Raw genomic sequence first — 13,737 nt, 5'->3', positions numbered from 1 at the left:
CAATAGCAAAACAGTGAGTATTTCTGCTCTCAACCAAATCAGGACTGTCATTAAGTTTTGAGTCACCTGTCGCCTTGATCTTCACACCCATAGCAACCTTGTTGCTTTGTGGGTGAATTGTATCAACAGAAGTCAATTTCACCCATAACATCAAGGGCCTATCAAACAAACTCAGTTGTAACCAGTGTTACGGGTTATGGCCCATAATGACAACCCTGTGGTTGGGATGCTAGTCTATTACGCACACCACCCCTCCCCCACCCCTCTCCTTCCAGCATGACACACTGTTGTTACCATTTGCATGCATACCGGTATATACACCTGGGTGGTGAGAGGCACTGAGAGTAATTTTAATGCCAAAGAACACAACACAATGTCCCCAGCCAGGGCTGACAAACCTGAGCCACTTGATCAAGAGGCCATCAGATCTATTAAGGAAGGAACAGTAACATTTATTTAGCTACATGTAATAGTATTAACAACAATTATTTATTAATTACCTTGACATAAACACCAGTGTCTGGTCTTTCCTTAAGTTCCAGTCTTTTACTCTGATCTTTTGATAGTAAGTCTCTGATATCCTCCTTAAAATGCCAAAAATCAGTGTACATCATTTATTGCCATGTACATGTACACTTTGTTACTATCAATGTAGTTTATTATAAGAAAAGTGAAAGAAGAAGAGGAAACTTATTAATATAAAATGCATGTATTGTTTTCAAAAGTAGGATAAAGGAAAGGTGCCAAGCCTAGTTGAAACCCTAAAGGATCTGGTAGGAGGTGTAGGGCTGTATTACGCTATAAATTATGATGTTTAGTTCGTGGATTGTGCAGGATCTTAGACAGGACCCTACAGATAAAAAGAGGATCTTGCATAGGATCTTACATGGGATTGCACAGGAGGATCTCAACATACATGTACTAGTTATCTTATCAGGATCCTGGAAAAAAAGTTTCCTCTGGGGAGACATTTCAAAAGGATCAAAAAGGCACATGTAATATAATGTGAAGTTTATATGAAATAATTCATATATGAACTGCAGTTGTAGATGAAAGTGAAGAATGATCATCGCAGTTAATTTTCCAATTGAAGCAATTGGAAAGAAGAAGCCTGAAAAAAATCAGGGCTTCAATGGGATTCGAACTCATGACCTCCAAACCTGTGGCTTCTTCTTTCCAATTGCTTAAATTGGAAAATTAACTGCGATGATCATTCTTCGCTTACATGTAATATAAGTTAGTTAGTCATACAATTAATTTGCAGCATCAGTTAGCATGTCAGCTGGTCAGGTTTTTTACCTTACACACAATTCTCTTTTACAATGTATCTGGAACAGCTACAAGAGAGCTGAAGTACAGTGTAGTGTACCTGATACATTTCAAGATAAGAAGCTCTGACTAAATATTGCTGATTCTCTGTCCTGGCTATGTGTGTAAAGATATGTTCAAAGGAATTGGGTATCACTCCTCTTAAAACAGGGTCTGTCCGTACACCTGTGAAGCAACAAGAATAAAGAAACTAAACTTGTAAATTTTAATCACTAATAAGTTACCAGCTGTCAATTTTGTTTTTAAGGCAGAGTGTTTGACAACAAATTAGTAGAATTGGCTTTATATGACTGGTATGATTGTGAATCACACACAACTGCCTAGTGCTTTGTGCCTGCTTAGATTGCGGTTCTATGATGGTAACCCAAAAATGTGCAGCTATAAAATTGTGTAAAATAAGTACAGTGTAAGTCACACAGATGCACAATACACTGTCTATTTTCAGCGTTAATCTTCTACTTGACATACCAGTGATTGAAGGTAAAACTGTGTTTCCCTTATTGAGATTTTGTTTGCTTTTTCACATGGCAAAGAATGACCATTGAAATCTAGTAAAATATCCGCAATCTGGAGGGAAGACTTGTGTATCTTGCTTGTTTACCATGGCTTACCACGCCTTTCAATAACATGCGGACTTAAAAATTCAAAGCTCAATTGACAAAAAAAAAAATGCATTTCTCGCTGCCATCAATCAAATGTTCGGCAGCTCCTCCCAGCTACCGAGCACGTGGTTATCAAATCCTTGAGCACAGTTCAGACAATGAAACAGTGCTCAGCAGTAGTCGGAAGCTGGGAGGAGCCGCTGAACATTTGAAAGGCGCCGTATTAGCCAACCAAAAACAGCTGTTACTATTTAGTTAGTAGTTTAACATGAAATGAGGCAAAAAGGTAAATGTAAATTCTGCTAAAGTATTGACCTAATTTTGTTTGCCCTTTTAAACAGAAGAATATTTGACCACAGACTTGACTGTGATAAGAGCTATTGTTATACAATGTACCTCCCAACTCAAATACGTTTTCCGATTGGAGGAGAATGTGTCACCTGTCATGGGTCAAAACTCATTAACTCCCTAGGGCGAACAAAACTCACTAACTCCCTAGGGAAACAACAAATTGAAGTTTGGACTCGCACTTGATCAGGTCGTGATCCTTGAAACCGCAACAAATTTGCGAGCCAGCCTGCCTCAAGCAAACATCTTTCTTTGCAGTTTTTTGTCAATTTTTGAGTTGGAAGGTATAACAAAACACCTAATGACTGGTCCTGCAGGAAACAGTGAGTTTTGTTTCCCTCTTGACCTCAAAGCTCATTGAAGGGTCTCATGGAAACAAAACTCACTGTTTCCCTTGGGGAAACATTAAGTGCTTTTTGTTCACATTTATTTTAAAAATGCTTTATATAATTATTGACACTACACTGTATGTACAAATCATTCTAACTGACATTACCTTCCACGGTAAATGTTTTCCCTGTTCCTGTTTGTCCATAGGCAAATATTGTACCTAGCAGAGAATACACTGTACATTTTAATTCACAAAGTAACTTCAAACAGTCAAGTCTTGTTCCATATAACATTTATCACATACCATTCACATAATAATTATGTATTCCGAGAAAAATCAAAGACCTGGAGGAAAAAAGGTACATGTACTGTTCCTTTTTCAGGGTGCAACAAAAAGGCTGTCCAATAGCCCGGGACTAGTGAAACAGTCGGTCAGGCTAGCGCCTTCTTATCACAGGTTGCCCGACGGGCAAGCACGAGGTGGACATGAGTGAAATAATGTTGTTTCTTTTCAAGTGGCAAACTTCAGACGTTGTGTCTAGCAGACAGTTGGCGTCAGAGAACGTGAAGCAATACAAATCTTTTTTAAAGTAAAATGTAAAATTTAAGCAACCGAAATCAATTAAAATGGTAATTTTACCCTGACCGCATGTCCCGACAGCGCAGTGGTGGTGCAAGACAAAAGCTTGCCGTAACAAGGTTATCACATATTTTCATTGTTATCCATGTAGTTAATAGTTTGTTTAAGTTAGCAAAGTCGATTCAACCCCATTTGTCTAATTGTCTTGAAGCATATCTAACTGTGGATAGCAGGAGCGCTGGAGCGGTAGCCAAGATTTCATTTGGTAATTTATAGAACAAATGAAGAACGTTTCATGTACATGAAACGTGTGGCACGTTAAAAACACTTAAGGCTTAAAAGTGAATTTACTATCATTTACAAACTGCAAAGACAAAGAGTATGACTTTATTGATGTATTCCTTTCCTGAAAAAAAAATCTAAGCGATGTTTGGTAAACAGCTGTTTTGAAAAACATGTTGCGTGAGGACTTTACTTTCTGATTGTAAAGTAATTCAATATCAATGTTGTTTTGACTGTGCAAAAAGTAGAACTTTGACTGGGTTGTTTAAAAGAGTTTAAATATTCAGTGCTTTCTTAGATTCTCATATGAAAACTTCTTTTAATGAAGAAAAAGTCAGGTGCTATGCCATTTTGGAGTGAAGTGCTTCTAAGTCAGTTGTTACTTCAAACATATTTTTAACATGAAATGTAATTACATCTAGAGTTTTCTACAGTCATTTTTGTCAAAATTAAATCTCAGAGCCTTAATCTTTCATTACCCAGCAGCTTTGATCCTGACCCATTAAATATCCCCATAAATAATGTACGATTAAATAGCGTACGTCGCATGATCAAATCAAGGTTGCCAATTGTTTCTGAAAATATGTCGCCTTGCATCTCCGTCTATTATAAATTTTATTACTGACATTACCAAGGGGATTATAATAAATGACTTTATTAAAAGTCTTGTTATTTGTGGAAATGGAATTTCCAAGGGGTAGGGGGACCCAAGTAGAAAACTCATGGAAATTCCAGGGGGTGGGGGGGGAGTACCATAAGCCCCCTGGAGGATCAAAATGGAAACCCCCCCTTCCCTGCAGGGGGGGTATGGATATTTTCTGGAACCACACATTGAGTATTTCTAAATGTTTTATTTTAATAAGGTTTAATTCAAAAGGGAAATCAAAGAGATTTAGTGAATCTAAGCTCTGTATCATTAATTATTATTTAGTTCGTATAGTGTGATCGTCCGGGTGAGGGTAGTTCTGAAAAAAACTGTTGTTGGTGACTGACGTTGCGACAAACTGAGCGGAAGTCATCTTCAGAGTCAAGTGAATAGTTTTTGTCAGTCAATGATGTTATAAGTCTGGTCCATTGAACATGATTGGTCAGTTTAGCCATGCTATTGGCTGAAAGACTCGTGTAAAGTTTGTCATCAGTCATTGGTGGGTTTCGATCCGTCTATTGTTATTCAAATTGGTCGGTTTTTGGTGATGCCAACAATCACATTGCTGTACATCGTCAACAGACAAACCACAACATTGACTGGGACCCTGGTCAGTGCTTAACCTACAGTATAAACTATTTTCAACGACTTACTCTGGAAAGCTGGTACACTGACTGAGAACAAATGCCACTTAACAGATGTCAACCACTACTGGCACCTCACCCGGACAATCACAATATACAAACTACTGATACTCCTGGGTTCAAACCATTTACTATGTTAATTATTATTTACGCATTGATTAATTACTCATCATTATTTTTGCATACTAAATTGTTCAATTTGTTCAATTGTTTAATTATCCTTATGAAATAAAATAATTTTGGGCCAGCTCCTCAGAGATTTGGGCTAATAAGATGAAATTACAGCTTGCCTGAAGGGCAAGTGGGTTTTTTGAATTTCATCTCACCCTACTTTTTATACACTTAGTCCACTCTCATAAGGGGACTGTCCCTCGGGAATTGGAAAAAGTGTCTATAGGTAGAGCTGTCCACTTACAAAAACAAGAAGGAAAGTGGACCATGATGAACGTGGCCACAGCGTGACACAAAAAAAATTCACTTCAGGCTCTTGTTTTAATGTCAAGTGAACGGACAGCTCACTTTGCCGTCAACAAATGGAGATTTGACAAAACCGATCACCACTACTGTTCTGTTGAGCACTGTCAAAGGTCTTACTCACATGTACATGTAAGTTGATTTATTGCAAATTAGAGACAAATTTCATTTCCAAGAGTCAAATATTCATGGATTGTCTGCTTACGAGATGGTATTACACTAAAGAAAAATCCAATTTACATTTTCAAAATAGTTCATGTCTGCTTACAAGAATGTGTAAATTAAAGAGTTTGACTAGGAGGTAAAACTGGAAATTGATAAGAGGTGTAGAGCTGACAGCTTACAAGAGTGGCCATTAGTGGAGCTCTAGTTGATTATACACATAATTTAACATTGAATTAAACAATAGAAGGAAAACCAAACAATGCTCACCTGAAAAAAAGTGTGACCAAGCCACTCAAAGAATAATATTAATTGTTAGTAATAAAAGTATATGTGATTTTTTTTAATGAATTAATTTATTGTTGCCATTGGTTATCCACAATCAAAGTAAAGAAAAAAACCTACCATTATACCCTTCAAGAACAGAATCCACCAACTGTCTAAAATGTCTCATCATAGAGATCAATCTGTTTTGAACTATATAAATATCAGAAGCACAGCAACGTTAAAATGCAGATGCCAGCAGGTAATTATGGCAGTTTTTAGCAAACTTTTATAATAACCTATTCAATGGACAATTCCACCTAAACCATTTATGTATATACATAGTTAAGACAAAATCATAACATTTTTAAAATAGAGAAAAGTTGCCTTCACTGTTGATATTAATAATTATGGTAGGGTAATACTAATTTATGGTGACACTCAATACATTTCTTCTCATCTGAGTGCATGCACACATTTGACAGTTTACATTGCATGACATGGCAATAAATTAAAGTTATTTGTTCACTAAAGATGGGCAGCAACAATATTTTTATTAAGGATCAAAGTCCTTTCTTAAGGAGTTCTCTTCATTGGTATTGAGCTGCTGGAGGGCTGGGCTTTGTAATGTAGAACCAATAAGTTAATTCAGGAATCATATTTGAACAATGTATGCACAAAAACTTTTATGCCTGTCCAGCAATGTGACCACATCCTTTCATTGTCAGAGTACATGTGCTTAGTATCAAGCTATTTAACCTTGTGCTAAATGACATCAAATTAGAGTAGACTTCTCCCATCATCTCTTCTCAACCCTTAATCATTACATGGACCTAGTGCCCTTAGAAGTCGGATCGTGGTCGTGTAGTCCTTGCTGCCTTAAATTGGGTTATATGTATGAATGAGATGATTGATTGATTGTTTACATATTGTATTTGCCCATGATTAAAAATCATTTACCATATGAATTGTGACAAAAATAGGATAACTATTCTGGATGGAAACTGAAGAAACCCTTATGGGCTTTTACATGTACAAGGCTATCCACCTATTTCCAACACATAACTTTTAATTAATGACTAACTCACTTCCAGTCGTAAACTGAATCATAAGTGAACATGCGTGGCACTTCTTCTTTCTTAGCTGGGTTGCTGATTTCTATTGTCCCCTTTTTAACATTCATCTCAATTATCCTTAAAGCATAAAAAGAATAACATCACAATTTAGACATGTTAGAATCAATAAGTTAGTCGAATATGTACAGCTGTAGCAGTCTGAAAACATCATAATGTGTAGTTACAGTGTAACTGCAGGAATTTGTAAGTTAATATAAATGTAAATGCAATTTTGAGACAACACTACCCCATTCTCTATGTATTGGCAGCTAGTTGAGAGAAAATATTGGTCGGAGTGGCATAGCAACAGAACCTACATGTAGCACCTAGCACCCATTATAATGCAGTAATTCCCTTTCAAAATCACATTTAGTTTGTATCACTATTTAACCATTCTTTGAGAATCCTAAATGAAAACAATTATAAAGTCCTACCATGCAAAAAGAATTGCCATGGATACTGGCATACAGTGATGTTTTCTGTTTGTAAGTGAGTTATTTGAAAATGCATTTCAACTTTTAAGCCGTAAATTCCATTCAGAAACTAAAGAAATTCATTCAGAAAATTAAATCCTGAATCTCTTCCCTCTTTTCCTGCAAAATCCTGAATCCCGGCCTTCAAATAAGCCAGATCCCAGATTCCAAAAACCTATTGGGACCCTCTAATTTATTTTACGTTGCTGGCTTGTTCACAGTCTTCAGCAACATAGAAATTTAAGAACCTACCTATCTCAATTTACTAAATTGAGACAGGTTTCCAAGTTTATATGTTGCTGGAGACTGTGAACAAGCCGGAAACACAAAATAAATTAGAGGGTCCCAATATAGGTTTCTCAGAATCAGGGATCTGGCTTATTGGAAGGCCTCTTAAATTACCTGCAAATTTATCACAGCTTAGAGCAGCCCTACCTTTGATGCCCTTGGGCTATTTCCTTTTCATTCATTGGACGGCATCTTACAACCACCTTCACAGACTCACCTGGTTTCTTGCTAGACTGAAGTCAACATGACAAACGTCAACCAGTTTCAGTTGCGTAGTTAACTGAGCATAAACTTAATATGTATATGTCTTGCTTTTGAATTCTGCAGAAGTTTTTAATTCTCAGACCAAGAGTAATCACAGTAGCAACAAATTTTAGAAGGGTGTTACATTTATAAATACCTGAAAAATCAACTAAAGACTAAAGCTAAATGAAGAATAATTGCCAAGAACACTAAAAGAATTGAAGGATTTCGTGCAAAAAGGGCGTATAAAAATTATTGCTTTTTGGGGGTGATTTTCATTTTTTGCAGGATCGAGCCAATTTTTGGCAGACTGACTTGTTTTGACATGAAAAGCATCATTGCATAATTGTTTTTGTTGATCTGTGCTTCATTTTTGAGAAATAACGTAATACTATGCAGAAAAACTCAGTTTTCCAAGCGGCATCTTTTGGAGCGAATCCTTTTAGCAGCTTCAACAGCACAGGTTTTTTTTTTTAAATACAATGTTTTGATTTTTGAAAGAAGTAGAGAAATAGACCGGGAAAAAAAAATTGACCGAGCTCGTATTGAGCCGGTGTCATGACAAAACAAACTCGAATCTGGCCCATTCAGCACCTTATTTGCTTGCGCTAACAAGGCGACAGCAAGAGATTAGCGTAATTATACAAATAATAAAACTTGTATCGCTTTGAACAACTAGCGACAAATGCCACATTTTGGTGACTTCATCATTTAGCCAAACAAAAGGTTTCTTTTGTCTTTTGTTCAACAAAAGATCTCCAAAAGATGCCCTCAGAAAACTGAGTTTTTTTACCATACTTAAAATTACAAATAGTTATTTGAGAATGCTGGAAATAGCTGGAAATTTTCTGCTGGAAATTTTCTGCTGGAAATTTTCTGAAGGTGCATGTCCCCAGACCCCCCTTGCAGCTTGCGTCTTTAGCGCTCAATTCTGTGCCCTTAATTACCCACGCTGATTAATGGCTTCCTTCGTGATGTTTCCTGCAGTTTTCAAAATTTATGAAAAGCGCTACAGACATTTTCGCTCAAAAGAAGTTCTCAAAAGACATTATTACATGTAGTTCCTAAATTTGTTATAGATACGATTAATTAGTAATTGGACCTTGTGTTGTACAATTCAGGGAGTAATCGTGCTCGTTATTTCAAATCAGCCTTGTGCTTCACTTGCGTGATTACTCCCTGAATTGCACTCCTCTCGGTCCAATTACTATTACTTATCAATGTACCATAGCAACATAACACATGTAACCTTAAGCTTTACAAGTACATATATGTACATGTATGTTCAATGAGCCTAAGCCTGTACATAAAACTTTAACTGAAAAATAGATCACATTGATGTTGAAAGTAGAAAAAGGTTTTGTTAGAGTTAGTTTTTCTGATATCAAATGTATCATGCCTTTCGGTATTAATTATAGAAAATTGATGATAATAATGTTAGGCAAGTAGTTGAGATTATCAGCACTGGTGCTAAAAAACAGTATATTTACCCAGGCAGTGAGGCCTGGGTTTAAATTTTGGCTCCACTTTTTTTTTTTTTTTCCCCTCGTTCAGTCACAGATTGCCATCTGGTCTCTAAAGCGCATGCGTCACCTTTGCATGCATACAGCACATGGAATTTACGGAAGTTGTCGTCGTGAAAAGTTAGCACGGATTCCATGATTTTTAGGGCAATGAAATCAGACACAAACGAACATACATGTACCATTCATGGTAGACCAACACTAAAGGACGTTAAGCGTTTTCGGAATGGGTCACTCTGCAAGCCTTATGAGAGATCAATTTACGAGCAAACATTTTGAGTGAAATTATCAAGAATCATGTTATACCAAAGGAGCTATCAACCGGGGTTATCAACTCTTCAACTTGATAAAAAGCATCTTCAGAAGCGTCATCATATTTTTAGACATGATCGTGAACCAAGTAGAATCCTAGCACAAACTCAAGAACGTCTGAGCAACAAGAGCGAAAGGTTAGAGAATTTGCTTACGAATGTATCTCTTTGAGTACACCTAAGTAAAATGTTCTGAGAAACTTCCTAAAGTATAACGAAGTTAATATATCGAACTAACCGATATTCTCTCGCTATTTTCTTGTAACAGAGTTATGTGTCTTTACAAGAATGAAACCTATGCAGCGAATTATTGTACATTAAAGCTGAAAGAAACTAATGTATGTTGAGCCCAGCAAAACAATTCTTGACTTGCACTGTCACGCAATCCTGATGCAATAAAAAAGTTATTCGGAAGCCATTTAGTGGATAAAGTCAAGAAATTGTGTATAGGAGATTAATAAAGATGACACTTCTCTAATTTTTAAGTCTGTGCATTTTCCCAAACCTCAGATATTCTTCGAAATATTTTGCACAATTTACAGAGCCCAGTATGGAGCCGCCATGTTGGTGTACCTCCACGGTACACCAACATTGCAGTCAGAAAATAGTGTAAACATCTGGAACTTACTTTGGCTATCTAGGCAACGGATTATCTGTATTGAGCAAACAAGCATTTAAATAAGCACCTTTCCTAATACTTTAACTTCTGAATGGGCTAAAAATCACGAGATAAGTATATGTTTTTCGACAAATGCGTTCGTAGCTCAATGTCATGCACCACCATAACTCTGAAATTCAAAATGTCTCACTTGCTTGGGCAACGCAAAAAAAAACAACCAAACAAACAAAAACCACAAAGGCTAAGGAAAATAGACTGAAACGTTCATAGGCTGATATAAAGACCTTGACTCATTTCACGCCCTAAAGACCTGCAAACGAGTAATAAGCTATTAATTGATTCCAAGAAATGCAATCAAAAGCAGAATAGCTTAAGCACATCGATTCGATTGGATTTCGTATGACTTCAAATGCAGAACATTTAGCTCAATTGCAATATAGCTTGTGCTTCTCAGTGTAACGACTGCCTGGGTACACGCAGCAAGCGTCCAGTTGAATTCCAACTGTCACTGACACAAAATAAAGGGTCATCTTTGAAAGGTCTCACTCCATTTCGGCAAAAAACAAAAACAAAAACAAAAACAAAAAACAAATACAAAGCAGCAAAACAAATCAAGAAAATGATAAAATGCCAATCAGCTCAATTTAAATTTTATAGACAAATACATATATATATATGTCCTCCATTATCAACAGTTTACGTTTCGTAACTCACCATGGCGACTAAACTCAAGCCCTCAGCACCGCCTTGTTCTCAAAACGTAGAGTCTAAACGTCAAGTTTACCGTCAAGGAGATGAATGTTTTCGCTTTGAACATACCAATGTTAACACTGAGGTAGGAAGACACGTCTTTTCTATTCCGTTTTGGCATCCATTTGTCGAACCAAGCCGGCCGCCATTTTCCCCTTATTTAGTTTCTAGTCCTTCTCGTCCCAAGCCATAACTATACCCAGTCTTCCACGGATAATAGCGCGCAAACGGAGTACCATAGCAGTTATGTCCTCTATCAGGAGCCCATCGGTGATGGGCTCCTGATCTTGTAAGTTTCTGTTTCGTTCTGCGCGATGAACTAAAGTTTTGACAGTTAATTCTCGTTTTCAGTGCTTTTTACAGGTTTCCTCTGGAAATAAACTTATTTTGCAACAAACCCAGTGGACAAATTATCTAGTGTCACTTGACAGATGTTAAAATGTTCCGATTTTTGGCTGATTGCAACAATCACCAGTCAGTTTGGATTTGCATGTGTTTGAGTAAAACTAGGCCATGGAAATCACATGATTATAGCCACGCCATCGTTTTCGAAAAGCTCCTTTTTCAAATGTTTTCTGTTCACACGGAAACAAAAAACCGGCGTCTTCAGATTCCTCCGGTTTGAAGAGCTCCGTTTGTGTGATGAATTAGTGTGGACGGTAGGCCTAACCGTAGAAATAAAGTGGCATTTTCAAATTTCTCCGCCTTGTGTGGTCTGGGCCCAACTGAAAAAGCCACCATGTCCAGTGAAGGACAGAACAAAATAAACAAATGGGCGCTGAATTCGCCTCAGTCAAGGAGCTACAAAATCATTCACTATTTATATACAGTGAGTCCTATTTAAAATAGCAGCATATTGTAACGGAAGATTTTTCTTTTGTAAACGAGCTAGAACTAGTGAACTCTGACTCTCAACGAGATAATTCCCGGGGGAAGGGACCCCATGTCAAGAACACAGGGGTGCTCGTCGTACCTTTAAGGGGTTAAAAAACAGTTTTGGTACCTCTTAGTGTTCAGCCTCAAGAGGTCCTCAGCAGGAGTTTTCGCAGCACCTTTAAGGTTTTGCGCCGAAAAAAGTCAGTGTCAGTTAAATTGTTGTTTTAGTTTTGGTACCTTTTAGGGGCAGAAAATATTTTAGCCAAGCGCACAAAACAGGATCTTGGAACCTCTTAGGGGTTCTTTTCAAACTTTCCGACAAGCATCCTGGTCCTTTTTATATAGGAACCTGTCCTTTTCCTGGGAAATAGAGAGTTTTAGCAATGACGACGGCGATGGGGACGACGCATTGTAAAAAATGAATTTATATTTTACCTTCAAATGTCACAACTCCGTAAATCAGTTCAGTACGCCTATCGGTCTAAAAACTTGCTCAGGCTAAACATGCACCGACAGTGTTCAGTTCAAAAGAAGATACCAAAAATTAGCCATTGTGGTTCGCGTTCTCCAAAATACATAGAACTTAGTCATTTCATGTTGTTGTTTTGCAGAAGACGGCAAAGAAATGTACCAAGATTCAAAACACACGTGCACAGCAATTGTTCTGCTCATTAGGGAGTTTTAGCAAACCACGACGGCGACGGCGACGAGAGCGACACCAAACAAAAGGTTTAATGAGCAGAACAATGGCTGTGCACGTGCGTTTTGAATCTTAGTTTGGTACATTTCTTTCATACCGGGTAGGAATTTGGTCCCTAGCCTCGATTTCATGTCACGTGTTCCGCTGATTCCAAGGGGGTTGATAAATCATCGCGGAGACAAACTTTGATGAATTCAAAGGAAAAGATTGCAGATTCGAGGCGGATTGGTTGAAAACCAAAGGCCTACACAAGCTTTGTTCCGTATTATAATTATTGAAGAGGCCTTCAAGACGGGGATGATTGAAGCGGAAGACGGCCTTATCACATTGGCTAAAAAGTATTGCCTTTCCTTAAATGAAGTGAAGATTTGGATTAGCCATCTTCAGAAAAAGAAGGAAAACCGTGCAAAGCCAGTGCAGAAGACAAAAGAAACAAGAGCAAGGAAGAAACAAAAATGATTTCAACAGAAACAAACATATTTTACACTGATATATTCTTTAAATAGTTTAAATTCATTTAAGAAACTACGCAAATTTGAAATTTCGCATTGACTGGCACTGACATTGCAGTAGTAGCATATAAATTAATAGTTATGTTCTACATCGACGGAGTGCTAATATGATTATTTCAATTATACCAATAAAAGTTTACGTAATTAAAGGTTTAATAATTTGTTATCAAAATTTAGCAACTTTGTAATTGTTTCTCTTTTACTGATGTATCCAATATTTAACAAAATTGGCTTCAATCGAAACAGAGGTATTAAATATACTTATTTTAAATTGAAATATTCTCTACGTGTTTCTCTACGAGTAGAAAATTGGTCTAGTGTAATACTTACATACAGTCGATCCACATCGACAAAACGCTACTTTTATATTAGGGTTTATTGATAATAATTCGACATCAAAATTTGTCAATTTTGTTTCCCTTTGGTTATTACCCGTTACCTGTCTTCCTCGTGCCTCGTGGCATGTAGGGCCTTGGTTCTCTTTGGTGTTGTCTATTAAACCATGTTTATATACACATCATCACAAGCTTAATAGAAGCTACTGAAAAGATAAATTCAAATGCTCGGGGGGTTGCCCGGGAGGGGGTTGCTTCGATTTGACTGGTACATAATAAAAAATTCTAGTTTCAACTTAAGAACTTATTGTTAGAAGCGTTTGTTGCTTGG

General features: G+C 37.1%; 1 pseudogene across 1 annotated transcript in view; it reads right to left on the bottom strand.

Annotated features, from left to right (window-relative positions):
- LOC145500460 (kinesin-II 95 kDa subunit-like) overlaps positions 1 to 12,796 on the bottom strand; it is a 34,703-nt pseudogene extending 21,907 nt beyond the window's left edge. Inside the window, exons 1-7 of the transcript XR_014051073.1 lie at positions 10,948 to 12,796; positions 7,685 to 7,770; positions 6,750 to 6,854; positions 5,803 to 5,874; positions 2,776 to 2,829; positions 1,370 to 1,494; positions 501 to 584 (exon numbers count right to left, since the gene is read on the bottom strand). The product of XR_014051073.1 is annotated as a kinesin-II 95 kDa subunit-like (transcript). The remainder of the gene's footprint in view (positions 1 to 500; positions 585 to 1,369; positions 1,495 to 2,775; positions 2,830 to 5,802; positions 5,875 to 6,749; positions 6,855 to 7,684; positions 7,771 to 10,947) is intronic.
- Between the last annotated feature and the right edge of the window lie 941 nt (positions 12,797 to 13,737).

The sequence above is a fragment of the Orbicella franksi genome, chromosome 10 (assembly GCF_964199315.1).
Source record: "Orbicella franksi chromosome 10, jaOrbFran1.1, whole genome shotgun sequence".
NCBI classification, from domain to species: Eukaryota; Metazoa; Cnidaria; class Anthozoa; order Scleractinia; family Merulinidae; genus Orbicella; species Orbicella franksi.
This window is presented reverse-complemented; position numbering and strand designations above follow the sequence as displayed.